We start from the raw sequence: 15,845 nt of genomic DNA on the forward strand, positions 1-15,845 counted from the left end.
AATTTTCTGTCAAAAATGTGTCAATGACAAGGAGTAGTAATCCTGTGCATGTGTTCATGTATGATAATAAAGTGTAATGGCTATCCTGTTCTTGTGAAATTCTGGAAGTCCATAAGTAGTTGTTCTGATTTATAGGTGGATTGATAGGCATATAGTGTAATGATCATGTGTATTGACACTAAGTAGAAAAAGTGAAAACCCTAGTACTAGAAAACCAAGAAACCTAAAAGGCGAGCAAGGTCCAAAGTGCTATAACCAGCACACAGTTCTAAACTGAGAAAAATCAACACAAAGCTTACCCATCCCTATAAAAGTTGAGGATTGACTCCAAACCCTAGCTACAACGCTTGCAAAGGGTCCCTTTGTAAGTGCCAAAGCATTCCAGCCTTTTGAATGAATTCCACCAGGATTAAATATTCCAAGGCAGCAACGGCAAGGAGTAGGTGAGCATAGGAAGCATAATAGTCTGGGGGCTACTTTGAGACGCATGGAATGGCAAAGCTTGAGATTTCCAATAGAAGATGTTGGCTTCCAATTTTTGCAATATCCATTTCAGCAAGACTTTTGGCTGCACATCAACCCCCAAGGGGTAACCAAGCTGCCTAACAATGTCACCGTAATGTACAATCTTACCCTACCATCCTAAATCTCATAGACTGGAGGCTGCGCAATTAATAAGGGAAGATTTGGCAGGGCTGATTCGTAGGCCTAACACATGTCCAAATAACTCCCATACATCCACGGCTGACCGAAGATTAGAAGCATCAGCTTTCAAAATCATGAAAGTATCATCAGCCAATGCCTAACCAACAAACTATTGCTATAGAGGTAGAGAAAGACCAACTAATTGCCCCATACCCACAAGATGTGATAGCATGGAAAAAAAAAGGTGAGTAGAAAGTGCAAAGAAGTGTGGACTGAGAGGATAACCCTGTCGAATCGATACTGACACGGGAGGTGGCACCCATACTGATGGTGTAGATCAACCTTGACATGCGAGGTCCAAAACCCATAGCTTCCATGAGATCTACAATAAAAGACCATTCCAAGAAGTCAAAGGCCTTTTCCAAGTCTAGTTGCACCAGAACCACATCTTGTTGTGAGTGCCACGCATAGTCTATGGCCGTTTGTGCATTAAGGATATTATGAAGAATATTTCTGCCCTTGATAAAACCATATTGGCAAGGATGGACAAGATCAAGCAAGTGTTTATGGAGACAGTTTGCCAACACCTTCGTGAAGATCTTATACATTGAGCCCATCAATGAAATGGATCTCCACCAAGTAAGTTTGAAAGGAAAGGGGACTTTGGGAATAAACTTGATCAGTCCTTTCCACAATAAAGGCATGTTGCCCAATGCCCAAATCTATTGGCACCTCTCTCTCTCTCTCCAAAGCCCTAATACCAGCCCCCAGTCTTCTTTTCATTGCAGCCCTCTCCTCTTTTCTCCTTCAGCCGCAACAGTAGAGTCTAACCGGGCTCTATAAACCTCCACGAACAACATCCTAAGGGGATGTCAAAAGACAACGTACCAGTGAGACAATAGGGTTTGCGGGGAGGAGCACGCAGTAAACTCGATAAACATTGAGAAGAGAAGAGAAGAAATAAGAAAATTTGATGAATGGAATGATGAAGATCTGAATCATGGAGTGAATGTGATACAAGGGAACAAGGGTGCCATAGCACAAGGAAGATGATGAAGACAGCCACGAACCACAAACCGCAATGTCCTCCTAAATGGGTGTGAGGGCAGTGGAGAAGCTCAAGAGAAGAGGTGACAGACTGAATGAATCAGCCATAAAGAATGAGTGGCAAAGGCAACCTAAAGATAGGCAAGAGACTGTCTAGGGTGGCGCCCGAAGGGAGGGCGTCAACTGTCTAGGGTGGCACCCCACTGTGGGCGCCAAGTCCGTTTTTGGGGCTGTCCACTATGAAACCCTAAATGCAAAACGCAAAACGCAAAACGCTAAACCCAAACGCGAAACCCTAAACGCAAAACGCAGAACGCAAACTGCATGTGAAGGGTTTCTCAACAGGGGAGAGATGGGACCCCTTGCTGGCATGATTCACCAGCCTCCCCTCTAGGTCTAGCAATAGCAGTATGGAGAGGAGAAAGTCTTTTGCTGCAGCTGTCAAACTAGTCACCCTCAATCCTCCCTCCGATTGGTAAAGTGTCAACATGGGAGTCCTATTTGTTACAAGAACAAAGGAAACAACATGGAGAGATGGCAGCCATGAAGCAAGAAATGACCAAAAAAAGAGCAGGATGTGGAGCTACAGGAGCAAATGAAAGCCACACAAGGTGATCAACAGACAGCAAAGAAGGAACCCATACAAGAGAGACTCCAAACGGAATTGAAGGCAAATTCAAATTCAGCACATATGGCCATGCCTTTCAGTTAGAGCCGCCGGGCTCCATCAAGTTCAGCAGAGCAAGGGTCCAGAGTGTTGCCTAATGCTCAAGGGGGAGGTAGCACTTCCACTCCTTCAGTTATGAACAGCTCTCGAATGTACTGGATCTCGGATCTATTCAGCATGCATCCAAGGTACTACACTAATAGTATGTTTGCCATGAGGTCACTATTCAATGTACTAGTCACTATTGTGAGATGGAGAGAGGATCAAAGCTCAGTACAGAATGCAGTAGATAGTGTGAGAGTAAAGCACGACGGCCAATGCAATAGACTAAAAGAGTGTTGACAGAAAGTACAATGTATAACCCTTAAACCTTAGGGTTGTAGCAGGTGTTCACACCCGAAAACGATAAGCACACGTAAGTGTGTGACATAAGCACATACGAAATAAGACTAAGTTTGCAGGAAAAAACCTCTCATACCGAGAGTAAAAAGTGCCCCAGTATCCTACTGATCACCGATACTCATATGTGAGCATAGGCGTAAGTGAGGCGTAAGTGAAATACCCACAAATCCCCTTGGAGTGAAGAGTGATCAAGAGTACAATGATCATCCGCCACCAAATGAGATCAAATTTAAAGCATTGCGAAATGCTTCAAATTTGTCACGAGAAAAAGCTTTGGTGAAGATATCTGCCACATTACTGGTGGCAGGACAATAGACAAGGCTGATATCACCTGCATGTAGCCTCTCTTTGACAAAGTGATAATGTATCTCAATGTGTTTCGTGTGTGCATGAAACACTGGGTTCCATGCCATTGCAATGGCATTCTGAGTGTCAGTGAACAAAGGAGTAACTTCTATAACAAATACATCTAGATCAGCTAGCAAGCGTCTAATCCATACACATTCAATTGTGGTAGTGAAAGCTACCTTGTATTCAGCTTCACATGACGATGTGAAAATAGTGGATTGTTTCTTACTAAGCCAAGATATGCAAGATGATCCAAGAAAGAAATAATTGTGGCTAGTGGAGTGACATGAATCATAATCACCAGCCCAATCAGAATCACTGTAAGCATGTAATTGCAATGGTCCCCCCTTGGCATAAAGCAATCCAAGAGATCTAGTACCCTACAAGTAACGAAAGACACACTTAATAGCTTGCCAATGTGACATGCGTGGCTCATGCATATATCTGCTCAGGGCTAAAACTGCAAACTATATGTCCAGCCTAGTGTTGCATAGGTAAATAAGGCATCCAACTGCTGGAGCATATGTATATATATCAAACAAATCACTGTCATCATGTAATGACAGCTTTAGTCCACGTTCCATTGGTGTGCAGACTGGCTTGCAATCCTGTAAGCCAAACTTCTCAAGAAGTTTACCAATGTATCTTGACTATGATAAACCAATACCTCTAGCATCATGTATGAACCGAATGCCCAAGTAATAATGCAAAGACCCCAAGTCTGACATGTCAAAAGTTTGCTGCAAATTTTGTTTGAATGCTGAAATCTGATCAGCATGTGTCCCTGTAAGCAAGAGGTCATCAACATATAGACAAATGATCAGCATGGATCCCCCCTCTTTACATATACACATATGTAAGCATGGATCCCCCCTCTTTACATATAGACTCAGATGAGCTGTTTATGAACCCTTGGCTAAGCAAGAAAGCATCTATCTTTGCATACCAAGCTCTAGGAGCTTGTTTCAAACCATATAAAGTTTTTTTCACCTTGCAAACCAAGTGTTCCGATCTCTCAACTGCAAAACCAATGGGCTGCTGTATATATACTTCCTCATGAAGTTCCCCATGCAAAAATGCAGTTTTAATATCCAACTGATGCACAGTCCATCCATAATGGACAGCCAAAGCAACCATAGACATGATGGTTGTCATGTGGGAAGTAAGAGCAATTGTCTTCTCATAGTCAATGCCTTTCTTCTGTGCATAGCCTTTAGCTACAAGCCTTGCCTTATATTTGTCAATGGATCCATCTGCATTCCGTTTCAGCTTGTAGACCCATTTTGTTCCAATGGCTTTCTTCCCAAAGGGCAAAGATACTAAATTCCATGTTTGATTCTTAGTAATAGAATCCAATTCAGCTTGCATTGCTGCCATCCAATGCACACTCTGTTGTGCATCCTCGAAACATTCAAGCTCCTCATCATCAACTGTGCTTGCTACTATAACAAACTCCATGGTACGTGCAATATCATGCATACGAGCTTGCCTTCTAGTACGACCAGCCATGGCTGCATCCAGATGACTATCTTTCATAGTCTATAAATACCATCTAGGCATTTTTCTTGCCTCCTGACTATGCATAAGCTCTTGTTGAATTTCAGTTTCAGCACTTTGCTGAATATTCAGATCAGCCAATGGCTGATTTTCTGCATTTTCCAAAGGAGCAACTGGATGAACATTGAGTTCACTTGCTGAAACTCCAGCTGAATCACCAAATGTAATGGGCAGCAGCCCTTCAAATACATTACAAGCAGCCTAATATATGTCTAAAGCAACAAGGGACAATTCTGATTTTTCATCAAATAGTACATCCCTACTTACAAACGCCTTTTTAGAGACAGGATCATATAGTCTGTAGCCTTTGCTTTCACTACTATATTCCACAAAAATGCATTTGACAGCCTTGTTATTCAACTTTTTTCTGAGTACATGTGGAATATGTGCATATGCAACACACCCAAAGGTACAAAAGTGTCCAACAGAAGGTTTCCGGCTGTTCCAAGCCTCAAAAGGTGTAATTTTCTTTAATGCTTTGGTGGGGCATCTGTTCAAAACATGGCAAGCACACATGACAACTTCCATCCAAAAACTGTATGGCAAGCTCTTTGCTTTCAGCACACATCTGGCCATCTCCATGAGTGACCGATTCTTCCTCTCTGCAACCCCATTCTGCTGTGGAGTATAAGCAGTAGGGTACTAATGGACAATGCCCTTCTGCTTCAAAAAGGAATTCAGCATAGAGGACATGTATGCCCCCACTCAATCCAAACGAAGAGTCTCTATTTTACAACAAGATTGGTTCTCAACAAGTGCAACAAAAGCCAAGAATGCATCATACACTTCTGACTTTTTTCTACCAAAGAATAGACCCAGCAGAATCATGTAAAGTCATCAATAAAAGTCACAAAATAGTAACATCCTCCCAATGACTTTGTCTGCATAGGGCCACAGACATCCGAATGAACTAACTGCAACCTGGCTGTTGCTCTAAAAGCAACATCACGGGAAAACAAAAAACGATGCATTTTCCCCAAAATACATCCTTCGTACAAGTGCTCAGGAGGTCTCTCCATAAGAGGTAATCCATCTAGCATTTGTGTATGCTGTAAGAGCATCAAGCTACCAAAGTTGACGTGCCCCATCCGAGCATGCCATAACTCTACCTATATCATAGAACGAGTAAGAGTAGATGCCAAGTACGCTAATTTATCAACTGAGAAAGCATCCAACTCATATAACCCATGACATAAAGTGCCAATCAAGACCAAAGTCATGTGTTCTTCGTCTGTCACCATGCATCTGTCATCATCAAATGTGACCTGCAATCCACAACATACCAAAGAAAAAATAGAGAGCAAATTCTTCTTTATGTCTGGCACAAACAAAGCATTTTGTAAGCGGAGAATAGAGCCATCAATGGCTGTGAGCATAATCTCCCCAATACCTCTAACAAGGTATGATGCATTGTTAGCACACTGTACAGACTTGCCAACTAGAGCTACACCAACAAAAGCAAATAAATCTCTGCGAGATGTAATATGCCTAGAAGCACCACTGTCAAAAAACCAAGTGCTTGCATCCTCAGTAGAGCTAAATGCTCAATCAGCCTAAGAAGTGTCATAACTACATGTGTAAAAGCAATAATCCCTGTCTGCAACAAAGGACACGGACTTAATAGCAGTGGAAGGAGCATCAGAAACAGACATTCTTGACTCCTCCTCCTCGGTGATGCGCTTTCTACACTCAGTGATGTAGTGGCCTCGCTTCTTGCAATAATGGCATTTGCCCTTTTTGGCTTGCGTGCCCCCTTGTTTTTTACTTGCTTGTGAAGTGCCAGAAGTCCCAGAGCTTTACGGAGCATTCTTTACTTGGTTGCCTTTGCCCTTCTGTCTTCTTGTTTACTGCTCTTCTAGAAGCAAATTGACTAACTGAAGAAAAGTGATTGACTGTGCGGCAATCCTCATGGTGAGGTTTAAGGCCGTATGAAAAGCCAAGTATAAAGGAGGTAATGAGTTCAATGTAGTAGATATCATCTGTGCATGTGAATAGTACCCATCAACATTCATGAGTTGCTCACGCAAGTCCTGAATTTTATTCAAGTGATCCTGAATAGAATCACCCTCATTCATTTTCAATATCTCTAGCTCTTTCTTTAAGAAAGAGATGCAAGTCTCATTCTTACTTGCAAACATCTGCTCCAAAGTTAGCCAAGCTTCTCATGAAGAAGGTGTTGAACGAATATGGGGGATGATGGACCATTGAACTGCCAATGCTATTAGCGACAAAGCCTGTGCATCCCGTATATCCCATGCTTTTTGAGATGCTGATCTTTGGAGAAGTGGCTAAAGTGGAGCAAGCTAAGGTGCCCGTTGTCCACGTCCTCCTGGAGGAGGAGTAGCTGGAGCCACAACTCTGGGCCTAACTTCTTCTCCATTGACATAATCCCAAGATTATTCGCCACAAGCACATTCTTCATCATGAAGGACCAAAGTGAGTAGTTGTCTCCATCCAATCTATCCCCCTTGGATACATAGGTAACGACATCTCCTCCTTGATTTGCCATGATAACCAATTACCAAAAGAAGCAAAAGAGCAATGTCCAAGCTGGACCAAACTGGAAATCTCAAAATTTCCGGACATTTCAGCAGATAACTTGCTGCAATTAGTACACTCAGGTGCACTTTGTCAAAATTGTCTTTAATGCATGCAATCCAAGGTGCATTTAATATTCAGCAACACTGTATTAGCAAAATCCACAAAATTTCTAGCCCCAAATTTACCAAAACAGTCTATCATTGGCTGAGACTGCAATACATATGCCAATGTCCTCAAAAAAATCAAAGCCCCAAAATTTCTGATAAATTTGCTCAAAAATTTGCATCAACTGTGTCTAACACATATCCAGACCGAGATAAAAGTTGCTATAAGTTATGCCGCACAGATACTTGGTTGTATCTAGTGCCAATTGTTGACCTAGGTCATTCATTTGGCCATAAGTGTCAGTTGCACACACTAGAGAAGTAGTGTTTAATGGTACCTAATGCCAAATTGATGGTCAAAGATGGCGCAAAGATACTCGAGAATGGAAGTTGCCTAGCTAATTTAATTATTGGGGAATTAGATTATTTTTCAAGGCATCGAAATAATTATTAGATTAATTTTCAGTATTTAAAGACTGAAAATTGATATTTAATTATGGATAATGCTAGAAAAACCATTTGGGAAGGTTGCCACTTATCAAAAATGCCCATGCAAGACTGAAAAACGTCTTTAGGGACTGGAAAGAGGCATTTTTAGTATATTCAACTTGCAAGAGAGAGGGAGGAGATGTTGTTGGTCTAATTTGCAATCATTGGAGGACCTTCTGAGACAGCCAAGGGCAGGAGAAGACCAATCAACACTAGGTGACAGCATCTGCAAGCTGTTGAGACAGGGCAGCAATAGTAAATCACTGATTTTCTTCAGTTCTCATCTACAAGCTATTGAGACAAGGCAGCAACAGTAAATGACAGATTTTCTTCAATTCTTCGCGAAGAAACTCTGAATTTTCTCTCTCCTCAGAATTCTCTCTCATCTCCAACCTTTCTACAGCTTTGCTTTGAAAGATTACAGCATTGTGATCACGAAATGCTGAGAAATTTCAAATTTCTTTGCTGTAAACCCTAATCTACAGCAAAAATTAGGGTTTAACAGCAACCTCCAAAAGCGTGCCAAAAATTGAAAGCTCGAAGACTTGGATTCAACAGGATTGAAGCTATTTTTTGTCAAATTCAACTAGAGGGACCAGCAAATCAATAAACTTGGGGCATTTTCCATATCCATCAAAGCAGATGAAGGCCAATTGACATCCCAAATCAAAGGGCAAATCAGATTGAAGACTTGCTGGTCATTTTGGACAGCAAGGGGAGTTGGAATACCGAAAGGGATTGAGAGAATCCCATTGTACATCAACTTCTTCAATTGTAATAAATGTTACTGTTGTAACTAAGTTGTAATTAGGGAATTACCACCCCTCCACGAAAGGAAGGCTGGTTTCATTTTACCACCCTCTCTGAAAAGAAAGGTTGGTTTCTGCAACCACCTATGCTAGTTATGCATACATGTGGCAAGTTGCTAAAATTGCTCAATTGACATTCTGTATGTATATCGTGTAGGGCATTCCATTGACTCCATATTGATGCCCTTTATTTCATGTTTTGAAGTTAATAGTGTGTTGGCATTGCTCATTGCAGTCTTCCAAGCGTTGTACTTTCATTTGTGATTATCATGTGTATTCTCTCTCTCTCTCTCTCTCTCTCTCTCTCTCTCTCTCTCTCTCTCTCTCTCTCTTAAAAGCTCTCTCTCTCTCTCTCTCTCTCTCTCTCTCTCTCTCTCTCTAAATATAAATTTATTTATTTTTTTGGGGGGAAGAGAGAGAGAGAGAGAGAGAGAGAGAGAGTCATATTGATCATTGAGAGATCAATTTGTACATGATTGTAGCCTATATTTGTAGTAGTCATCGTTTTCATTTCATTGTTGTTCTCCATTCAAAATGACATGGTCATTATTTGTAGTAGTCATCGTTTTCATTTCATTGTTGTTCTCCATTCAAAATGACATGGTCATTCTTTGTCTCATAGGCCCTTCTTCTTCTTCTTCTTCTTCTTCTTCTTCTTCTTCTTCTTCTTCTTCTTCTTCTTCTTCTACTACTACTACTACTACTACTACTACTACTACTACTACTACTACTACTACTACTACTACTACTACTACTACTACTACTACTACTACTACTACTACTACTACTACTACTACTACTACTACTACTACTACTACTACTACTACTACTACTACTACTACTACTACTACTACTACTACTACTACTACTACTACTACTACTACTACTACTACTACTACTACTACTACTACTACTACTACTACTACTACTACTACTACTACTACTACTACTACTACTACTACTTCTTCTTCTTCTTCTTCTTCTTCTCCTTCTTCTTCTGCTGCTGCTGCTGCTCCTCGTCCTCATCTTCCTCTTCTTCTTCTTTTTCTTCTTCCTCTTCCTCTTCCTCTTCCTCCTCTTCTTCTTCTTCTTCTTCTTCTTCGTGCTCACATCCCCATTGGCAATCTACCCACCACCTTGGTTGCAACATCCACATGCCTCACATCTAACAACCGCCATACATGTCAACTTATTGCCACCTCAAACACTGCCATGACTTGCCACATCAGCAACCCTTTGTCCCAATCAGCCTCAACACTAGGTATCATCCCAAACATTTTCTTCTCTTAACCAGCCCACCCCTATTCCCACTAACTACTCCACCTAAGCACAATTTGAAGTAAAATTGGTGGTTTTCCTCGAGGCCCCACTTTCCAAGAAATTTTGGCCTTTCTATTAAGTTTCAAGAATCCATTCACCGAAATGCAGAAATTTGTGGCTGATGATCATCGATTTTAGGGTTCTTCACCATACACTTCCAATTTTGCCAAAAATTTTGGGGCTTCTGTCACTTTCGGGTGAATCATCTAATTTGAGGCCTAATTTGGCATTTGTCATGGCATCGAGCATCATCTAGGTAAAAATTTCACAACAATTCTTCAAATTTCTGTTTAATTTCCCAACAATGTTTGGGGCTTTTGCAAATTTTGCTTGAATTCATCACATTCGATGCTCAATTCAACATTCAGTAAAAATCAAGCAACATTTGGATAAAAATTATTCATATTCTTTGCAATTTCACCTTCAATGAGTCAAAAAATTTTGGGTCTTTTGCCCAATTTCATTTCCCCGGCACCCAAACCGGCCCTCCCGACACTATCTTCACACTTCTTCGCCTTCCGGCTGCCAAAATTTGGGCCTTTGGCTCAAATCATCTTCTTTGGCTGCTTGCATTGACATCTTTTTGGGCCTGTTCATGCTGATTTCCCTCAACATTGAAGACAAATTGCATCTCTTCGGCATATTATTGGGCAATTTTGATCTATATATGCTGCTGTCCACTCTTTTCAGGGAAATTCCAGTCATCCATTACTGACTTCAACATTGCTCATGGCCAACATTAAGGAATATTATATCCATTTGAATCTATTATTTCAGCAATGGTTTCTCTGTCTCTTACCTTCAATCAGCAAGAGATTAGTTACTGCTTCTATCTTATCCAACTTCAATAAGCAGACAGCGAGTTATATTGTCAATGGTCCGGCACCCCTCACTCAAGGGTTCATATTCTCTCTCTCCATTTATTTCAGGCATAATATCTTGCTGAATTCCTTCAATGGCCAGCAACAATAACAATTTATTGGCCATGCTTGGTGCCTTGGCACCAATCAACTTATGTGGGGTTACAGTATGCAACATGTGCTTATCACAAAGAATCTATGGAATATTATAATCGACATTGAGCAAGGCCAGCTTCTCAAACACCAGCACCACCTTCCACAAACAAAGGTAGGAGCAAATCCGATGGGACAGTCGCACTGCCAGAGCACATGCCTTAATTGCCTTATCAATGAAGAACAGCACTATTCTGTTTTAGCAGTCATTTGTGTGATGTATAGTCATCTTCTACCTCTAAGCCTTAGTCTAAGTCAGACAGGTACATTAGGAGCTCTAGCATTTTGTCTGTCAATCATTTCATGCATTTTAATGGAGGCAGCTCGTTTTAGAGCATGCACTTCAGTGTGTTTCTTTCTCAGTCAGTTTTAGTGTGTTCACACTGGCTGTGTTAGGATTCAAGAACCAGCACAATGTGTTTCTTTTTCAGTTGACCGGAGGCTGCATTCACACTAACCCAACTAGTTATTTGCTGGCAATCAGCATTTCCAGCACTAAATGCTTTGCCAGATGCAGGCTGGCCAATTATTCGCCATTCTTTTGCAATAGTCAGCCAGTTTTGGCCATGATGAGCTATAGCTACACCCGGTCATTGGCAGACACATTGTCTTGTAGATTTTAGAGCTTTGATTTCTATATTTTCAAAATTGTTGTGGTAGTTTTTACTTTGGTTACAAGCTTGCTAGGTGTTAGCAATGTCGCACCCTCACTTTTCATATTAAACTTGACAACTCATCTCCTTGATCGAACACCTCTACACTAGCAACCAAATTGCTTTGGTCATTGTGCGGAACCCAATGTTCCATGCTTGCACAAAGCATATCAAAGTTCCTTACCATTATATTCGTGAGTGGATGTCAAATGGAGATATAGAATTGTCTTACATACCCACTGAAGACAACTTGGTAAATCTCTTCACAAAGGCTCTTCCTCAACCCAAGTTCCAAGCTTTTCAGCAGGTATTGAACTTGATACCATTTGTTCCATGATCTATCATACTCTATATTGTCATGGGTTGCTATATCCACTTGGAAGAATTTGTGCTACCATGGCCTCATGTATTTTTTATTAGTCTCGGATTTTGTGATTCTTCCTAGATTAGTTTGCTCATGGCAGTGTGTGCAAAACCTACTCTTTTTAGGGAGTCGCTTCCAGATAGGTTTAATTTCTTTGCTTCCACCTAAGAAACAGATGTGACCCTTGTTTTGAGTTGCTTTCGAATCCACGAGTTCATGCCACCTCTAGTTTTCCCTTGCAAAGAAGAGCCAACCAGACCCCTCTTTGAATAAGAAGGTGAGGAGGACTTCTTGTGGACTTGATCATGCAACCTCACATAGTGCAAGAACTAACATTCAAAGTCATAGAAGGTTGGCAATTGGGGAAACGAGATGATACGTTGGATGAAGTGGAAATACTTTTCAAGCAGCTTATTCAAAAAGAACGTAACCTCATCATCATCTCACTTCGGTGGGCTAGTAGTGGCAAACTCAGCAAGAAACCGCCAATATTCAACCAACTTGACTTTCAAATCATCCCCTTCCTTAATGAAAAACTCTTGAAGCTCGAAGTCGAGACAGGTACATCAAGTGCAATCTTGCACTGCATAGCAATCAATGAGATAACTCCAATGCTCAAATGTGAGGGAAAAATGCTCTAACTAAGAGTGGAACTTAGGAAGCAACCCCTACATTAGCTCAACATTGGCTATGGTATTGCGAGATCTCCATTGACAGATGTGATTAAGAAGAGCTAGTCGAGGATCCAAGCATAGACTCTAGACCAACAACTAGGTCCCAAAGGCCCTAAGATTCAAGCACTTGTTGCATAAAGTTTGACTAAGTGGTGAAACTCAACCCATTAAAACAAGTCTTATCCGTGAAGGCATTCTTGGCCGTAGCAACAAGAGTGGTAGTGTTGTAGGATAGGAAAGGTGGGTAGGGTGGATAGGGTAAAGGAGTGAAATATACTTGGGAATGAATCCCAGAGCACCCACCATGCATATGTAAAGTATGCATTGTGGATCCAAAAGTAGGAGAGAACTAACTAGGCATGGGCATAGTGACCGCATGAGTAGCCCATGAAGGAGGGACAAGGACAAGTGGAGCAAAGGATGGGAATCCTTGCACAGGAGTGAACCATGGAGTATGTGATGGCACACCATAAGCAAAGGATGAAAATCCCTGCATCTAAGAGGCCAATAGATAACAAGGTAGTGTCCTGGGAAAGTGAGGGGGATACCCATCACTGCCATCCTAGGGTAAACAGATGTGCTCACTTACAGGCGTGGGTGGGGCACTATGTCAAAGGGTGGCATTCCCCCTAACGATGTACCAGGGTGCAAGGTGACACTCACCTGAGGACAAGTGACATGGGGTATAGAGAAAGAGAATGAACTAGGAGCAAAGATGGAAGACCCAACTCCCAGAGTGCTAGATGCAGAAGTAAAGTACACTCCTAGATTATTAAATGCAAAAGAAAAAAATTCAAGAGACGTGGTGAGACAAGAGGCAAGTATATAGAGAAGTGTCAACTCCATACTCAAAAAAAATAGAACATACAGTTCCACGTATACCTATAGATGTATATCTACGTCTAGAGCCCCCTCAATTGATATTGACATACTGAAAATTATCCGAATCCTACACACCAAAAGAAGAAACAAGGGAGGGTTTTGATTCATAAGACTCGAAAGGGTTATATGAACCTAACACTAGGCTTGACTACGATGAGAAAGATAGTTCACTAGTCATCCCAAATGCCATATATCCTCCTTAATCAAAGAGATGGCCAGCCTTACCAACTACTCTAGATGTAGTAGAAAAACTGGGAGGAGGGAGGGAGACACTAATCAACAGCATTTATTTCTCTTTATTAGGACCCTTTCTTCATCGGCTATTCTCAACCTTCCACATCTACTTTTGGTGTGAGTACCATGGGACTCGCACTCATCTTGGAGGGAGATTATGTTAACATTATTTTGTGAAGGCTAAAGTCAAAGAAGATCAAAGCAAGTCAAAGAAGGTCAAAAAGCATAAGTGTCCAATCTATTTGATGGTGGATTTGGACACTTCTATTATTATGTGCTTCATGGACATCACATTATTATGATTGAATTATTTGTCAAAGGTGGCGGGCTCACTCCCATGCAAATTGTATCATCACCCGCATTTGTAGTTATTGCACTCGCAACAATAGCACTAGCTTTGATACCATGTGAAGATATGCTAGGATTTGCACAAAGGTAACACAAAATATATGAACACGACTAGAATACAATAACTCAAACAATGGCACAATAAACGCAAAACTCAAACTCAAAACTCAAAACACAACACAAACAGAGAGAAAAGAGAACTTTGAAGTGAATGAATTAATGCAGTAAATGAATGTAAGTGTACAAAATGCTCAAGGGCAAAGTAGTGAATGATATCGAAGGGTGATGTCCACCGGAGAAGGATCCCGAGTGTTGTAACCACCAATCACAGCTATAGGAATGCAAAGGAAGGCTGAAAACAGGTCACTACAGGCTGTAGACAGCAAGGCGACAACAGAGAAGGGGTGTGATAATGCAGGAAAGCAGCAGAACAGCAAAATGCAGCTGTTCCAGCTGTCCCCAGATGGTTGGCAGCCTGTCACCTGACAGTAGATTATGCAAATGCAGGCAGGAAAGGTGTCAAAGATGAGGAAATAACTGGCAACGGCAGCTGAGCTAAAAAGCAGCTGTGTGGAACCTCCTAGCAGCAGACAGCAGCAGTAGACTTGGCACCTAGAGCTAGAAGATGTTGAGCTGCAGTAGACAGGGGCTGGACAGCAGAAAGAAGGTGGCTGGTGGGCGGCTGAAATCTGCACGTATGTGTGAGAAACCTGCACACAATGATAGGACTGAATGGTGAACAGCCCATCTATTTATAGATGTAGGAGGATCCTCCCAAATTAGGGTTTTTCATGTGGGATACATAAATTCTCTAGAACCATGCCCTGCTTAATGGCACTTTTGGTAATTTGCATGTTTGGGGGCTATTTTAAAGAGCTAATTAGTATGGAATGAATTTTTAGCTCAACAATTCCTCCCATGTTTAAGTCTCACAACCCTTGAGGTAGTAAGCAAACTCAAACAAAAGAAATCATACCTTTGGAAGGAAGGTGTGTAAGTATGATCACTACCACATCCAAAACTAAGATTGCCTAGGCTGCAGGGCTGGTAGTGTCCGCCTGGGCTCAGTGATGGCTGATGCAGGCTGACAACACAGATACTCTGCAGATAATGCATCACCCAGCACGCATAAATCAGCAGCTGCCACGAAGCATGGTGATGGTACCATGTCAGAATGGAAGCAGAAGCGGAAATTCGAGAACAGAAAACAGAAAACTGAAGGCAAGATGAAGGCGATAAGGAAAATCAGCACTGGCGATGAAGAAGGTCAATATAACAAGAGCCCCTATATGCATCACACTGGGTGACTATAGTGAGAGTGCTGGGAATGAGAAAACTGAACATAAGAGCTGTGTATTAGGAAGTCACACAGCCAGGGCTCTCCTAATACAAGCTCGTGACCAAAAAGTCTCACACAACCTGAAACAGAAGCACAGAACCTGTCCTGGGCCCAAACAACATGGGCAGGCCCAAAAGAAGGACAATGTACTACAAAATGGACAAAGGTAGACCAAAATGACCTGAAGGACCACAACTGAACAAAGCTCCCAATGTCCCTCAATAACTTGGTGCAGGGCTCAAAACCATGAGATGGCCATTACCACTAACACCTCTCTTGTCCAAATCTTGAAATTAAAATATCTTTAACGGTGCTAGAATGCTCTCAGACAACACTACTATGCTCTCTAAAGGCATTCTTAACAATGTTAAAAATCTCTCTTTGAAACGTTCTTGAAGATCGGTAATCA

At 41.6% G+C, this 15,845-nt stretch overlaps 1 protein-coding gene across 2 annotated transcripts in view; it reads right to left on the minus strand.

Moving 5' to 3' along the window:
• Positions 1–15,845, minus strand: part of LOC148037847 (vacuolar protein sorting-associated protein 26B-like) — a 207,855-nt gene that overhangs the window by 170,631 nt on the left and 21,379 nt on the right. The gene's annotated exons all lie outside the window — the stretch shown is intronic.

The sequence above is a fragment of the Lygodium microphyllum genome, chromosome 4 (genome assembly GCF_053477565.2).
Source record: "Lygodium microphyllum isolate KBCC chromosome 4, Lygodium_microphyllum_v1.1.10, whole genome shotgun sequence".
NCBI classification, from domain to species: domain Eukaryota; kingdom Viridiplantae; phylum Streptophyta; class Polypodiopsida; order Schizaeales; family Lygodiaceae; genus Lygodium; species Lygodium microphyllum.